This window comes from Schistocerca gregaria, unplaced genomic scaffold (genome assembly GCF_023897955.1).
Source record: "Schistocerca gregaria isolate iqSchGreg1 unplaced genomic scaffold, iqSchGreg1.2 ptg000623l, whole genome shotgun sequence".
In the NCBI taxonomy this organism is placed as follows: domain Eukaryota; kingdom Metazoa; phylum Arthropoda; class Insecta; order Orthoptera; family Acrididae; genus Schistocerca; species Schistocerca gregaria.
The window spans coordinates 420001-425000 of NW_026062011.1; the positions used below are offsets into that span (position 1 = coordinate 420001).

At 52.8% G+C, this 5000-nt stretch overlaps 1 non-coding gene across 1 annotated transcript in view; it reads left to right on the forward strand.

The window, feature by feature from the left end:
* Positions 1-3508: 3508 nt before the first annotated feature.
* LOC126317255 (small subunit ribosomal RNA) overlaps positions 3509-5000 on the forward strand; it is a 1897-nt gene continuing 405 nt past the window's right edge. Inside the window, exon 1 of the ribosomal RNA XR_007556527.1 lies at positions 3509-5000. This exon is cut by the window's right edge and continues 405 nt beyond it. This is a non-coding gene — a ribosomal RNA (small subunit ribosomal RNA).

The window sequence follows — 5000 nt, forward strand, 5'->3', positions numbered from 1 at the left end:
TCTGCTTTACATCAGTACATAACTAATATTTCAGTCGTCTGACGTCCCTCCTTAGTAAATGATGCAGGACCACATACATAGATGATACATACTGTAAACTGGGGAGGACAGTGTGAACCGCACTCGACCCAGTCACCCTATCTCACAGTCCACTCCGTGTGTAACAAAGCGAAAGCACCAAAGCACTAGCGTTCAACAACATCCATTTTATCCTCGCTGCCACAGGACACTATCCAAAGAACGACAAGAGGAACGTGACGTCCACTAATAAGACACAATGTCTCACATCACCCGCAAACAACGCAGCTCAAATCAGCCAGCAACACCCACAGTGGTCCACCCAGTATCAACACAAGACGCAACGCCACGCCACAACACAAAAGGTACAAGTAATAAAATACCCTTTGGCCACACCCCTGGTAAAGACATCGAACCAACCCACCACCTGACACCAGCCAAACGTACATCCTGATTTGACACATCTCTGGCAACCTTACCCACGTTGGCCCTTAACCTAACCCACGTTGGCCCTTAACCTAACCCACGTTGGCCCTTAACCTAACCCACGTTGGCCCTTAACCTAACCCACGTTGGCCCTTAACCTAACCCACGTTGGCCCTTAACCTAACCCACGTTGGCCCTTAACCTAACCCACGTTGGCCCTTAACCTAACCCACGTTGGCCCTTAACCTAACCCACGTTGGCCCTTAACCTAACCCACGTTGGCCCCTAACCTAACCCACGTTGGCCCCTAACCTAACCCACGTTGGCCCCTAACCTAACCCACGTTGGCCCCTAACCTAACCCACGTTGGCCCCTAACCTAACCCACGTTGGCCCCTAACCTAACCCACGTTGGCCCCTAACCTAAGTTACGCTGCACCTTAACCTAAGTTACGCTGCACCTTAACCTAAGTTACGCTGCACCTTAACCTAAGTTACGCTGCACCTTAACCTAAGTTACGCTGCACCTTAACCTAAGTTACGCTGCACCTTAACCTAAGTTACGCTGCACCTTAACCTAAGTTACGCTGCACCTTAACCTAAGTTACGCTGCACCTTAACCTAAGTTACGCTGCACCTTAACCTAAGTTACACTGCACCTTAACCTAAGTTACACTGCACCTTAACCTAAGTTACACTGCACCTTAACCTAAGTTACACTGCACCTTAACCTAAGTTACACTGCACCTTAACCTAACTTACACTGCACCTTAACCTAAGTTACACTGCACCTTAACCTAAGTTACACTGCACCTTAACCTAAGTTACACTGCACCTTAACCTAACTTACACTGCACCTTAACCTAAGTTACACTGCACCTTAACCTAACTTACACTGCACCTTAACCTAACTTACACTGCACCTTAACCTAAGTTACACTGCACCTTAACCTAAGTTACACTGCACCTTAACCTAACTTACACTGCACCTTAACCTAACTTACACTGCACCTTAACCTAAGTTACACTGCACCTTAACCTAAGTTACACTGCACCTTAACCTAAGTTACACTGCACCTTAACCTAAGTTACACTGCACCTTAACCTAAGTTACACTGCACCTTAACCTAAGTTACACTGCACCTTAACCTAACTTACACTGCACCTTAACCTAACTTACACTGCACCTTAACCTAACTTACACTGCACCTTAACCTAACTTACACTGCACCTTAACTGTCACATGTAACGTCACAGGAATGTAGCTTTGCCTAACAGCAACCCTCTGAACATAGTTCACTGCTTGGATCCTCTGGTGTCATGTGTATTTCTCGATGCCATGGTGCGTACCCTCACGTAAATGTCTTTCGAGTGTTGCGTACTTTCTACACAGTCCCGCTAACCACTGGAAGGGTGTAACGCTACAGAACGAATATCGCCCTCCCCTCCTGCCCTTCCAAGCTGGTCGGTCAGGCGTTTGTTTGTGAAATGAGCCTTGCAGCTGTTCAGTTGCATTTGGTTGTCGATGCAGTCAGTGTACGTTGTGGTACGGCCTGTGTGGACTGTCCGCTGATGTACGCGTAACCCACACTGATCATCCGTCGTTACGTACTGAGTGACATAATGTGGCACATGCTTGACCGTACACCGGCTGCGCCCTACAATGGCGAATCATAAGGGCCATATGTTGTGCACGATGCTACTTGTCTCGTCTCCCCATTACAGCGAGATTGCACTGTTGTACGCCGTAGAGACATGTGGTAGGTACGGACGAAAGTATTGCATGTTGGCCCCCCCCCCCTCCCTCTGCCGGGAATCAGCGTGAGCCGTCTGTTGATGTAGCGACGAGGGTTTTCCTATTTAATCGTATTGCCCCACACAACATGATACCACGGTGGACCGCGTTCCACATCTGCGACATGCTACAGAGGCCGGTTGACAGTCGACCGCGCAAGGGACATTGCACACGTGCGCGGACCATCTTCCACGTGTTCTCTCGTGTACGTGCCGTAGTGTGTATATGGGCTGATGTAGCGTGTCGTGACACATAACATGCAGGCATGCCAGAATCGTAGATTTCGCAAATGTTGATTGACGTATACGTTTGCTGCCAAAGATCCGCAAATGAACTGGAAATCAGTTGTTGAGCGGTTGTTCGCGCTGCAGGTGCATCGGTGATAGCGACGATCGGTACATCTGTGAACCGGTTGTTTCGGCGGTACCCGCCATGCCCCCGAACCTGAGTTGGCCATGTGGGTATGAAGCGATACGAGGCTGTGGCTTGGTGGGACAGTCCCCGGCCGGTGAGGGGGGGCCGCGCGGCGTGCTGGCCGCGCGCTGCGTGAGCGCACGCACTACAGCCGGCTGGTGGGGGGCGCCCAGTGGCAGGAGCGCCGGCCGACGGGCCCGGCTGGCGTCCCAGCTACGCGCCGGCGCACCCGGCGCGCGGCGCCAGGCGGCCAAAGTGGGTTCTGCCGAGCCCGGTGCGAAGCGCGGTGGACATCTGCAGTGTGCTGGTCCGATTGCGGACTGTGTGCGTTGAGGATGCGCCGCCGCCCGGCACTCGGCGTCGCGACGCCGTCTGCTGCTCGGTCGCCCCCAGCGGTTCTCGCAGGTGGTTTGTATCGCAGCTCTGCGGACGTGTTGGCGCGTGCGCTGTGCTGGGAGAGTTCGCTTCTGCACCCAAGTGGGGCTTTGCCCTTCTGTGGCGCTGGCGTTGGAGCTGCCGGTCACCGTAGGTGGCGCGTGTTGTTTCCCGCCGGCAATGCCACGACAGCACGCTCCCGGGCCTCTGTCGGCAGCGGCAAGCTCAGTTGGGAGCACGGGTGTTCGCACTGAAAGCGTCTACTCGCCTATCTCCGGGCGATTGCGCCTCTCTCGAACCCGACCAAGTACTTAGGACGGCGCTGCGCGCCGCCGGGACCTGAGAGGGTTTCGAGGTGTATCGTGCAGGGGAGCTCAGCCTCCTCCTGTTTGCAGAATAATTGAGCGGACGCTTGCGTGTTCGCGCGGGCCCTCGGGACACACTCCCGGGCGGCCGGCTGCTCAGCTCTCGTTGACGCAGCTCCCTGGTTGATCCTGCCAGTAGTCATATGCTTGTCTCAAAGATTAAGCCATGCATGTCTCAGTACAAGCCGCATTAAGGTGAAACCGCGAATGGCTCATTAAATCAGTTATGGTTCCTTAGATCGTACCCACGTTACTTGGATAACTGTGGTAATTCTAGAGCTAATACATGCAAACAGAGTCCCGACCAGAGATGGAAGGGACGCTTTTATTAGATCAAAACCAATCGGATTGGCTCGTCTGGTCCGTTTGCCTTGGTGACTCTGAATAACTTTGGGCTGATCGCACGGTCCTCGTACCGGCGACGCATCTTTCAAATGTCTGCCTTATCAACTGTCGATGGTAGGTTCTGCGCCTACCATGGTTGTAACGGGTAACGGGGAATCAGGGTTCGATTCCGGAGAGGGAGCCTGAGAAACGGCTACCACATCCAAGGAAGGCAGCAGGCGCGCAAATTACCCACTCCCGGCACGGGGAGGTAGTGACGAAAAATAACGATACGGGACTCATCCGAGGCCCCGTAATCGGAATGAGTACACTTTAAATCCTTTAACGAGTATCTATTGGAGGGCAAGTCTGGTGCCAGCAGCCGCGGTAATTCCAGCTCCAATAGCGTATATTAAAGTTGTTGCGGTTAAAAAGCTCGTAGTTGGATTTGTGTCCCACGCTGTTGGTTCACCGCCCGTCGGTGTTTAACTGGCATGTATCGTGGGACGTCCTGCCGGTGGGGCGAGCCGAAGGCGTGCTTGCGCGTCCCGAGGCGGACCCCGTTGAAATCCTACCAGGGTGCTCTTAGTTGAGTGTCTCGGTGGGCCGGCACGTTTACTTTGAACAAATTAGAGTGCTTAAAGCAGGCAAGCCCGCCTGAATACTGTGTGCATGGAATAATGGAATAGGACCTCGGTTCTATTTTGTTGGTTTTCGGAACCCGAGGTAATGATTAATAGGGACAGGCGGGGGCATTCGTATTGCGACGTTAGAGGTGAAATTCTTGGATCGTCGCAAGACGAACAGAAGCGAAAGCATTTGCCAAGTATGTTTTCATTAATCAAGAACGAAAGTTAGAGGTTCGAAGGCGATCAGATACCGCCCTAGTTCTAACCATAAACGATGCCAGCCAGCGATCCGCCGCAGTTCCTCCGATGACTCGGCGGGCAGCCTCCGGGAAACCAAAGCTTTTGGGTTCCGGGGGAAGTATGGTTGCAAAGCTGAAACTTAAAGGAATTGACGGAAGGGCACCACCAGGAGTGGAGCCTGCGGCTTAATTTGACTCAACACGGGAAACCTCACCAGGCCCGGACACCGGAAGGATTGACAGATTGATAGCTCTTTCTTGATTCGGTGGGTGGTGGTGACACTAGATCGCGTGTTAGTTGGTGGAGCGATTTGTCTGGTTAATTCGATAACGACGAGACCTCTAGCCTGCTAACTAAGTCGCGTGACATCCTTCGTGCTGTCAGCGATTACTTTTCTTCTTAGAGGGACAGGCGG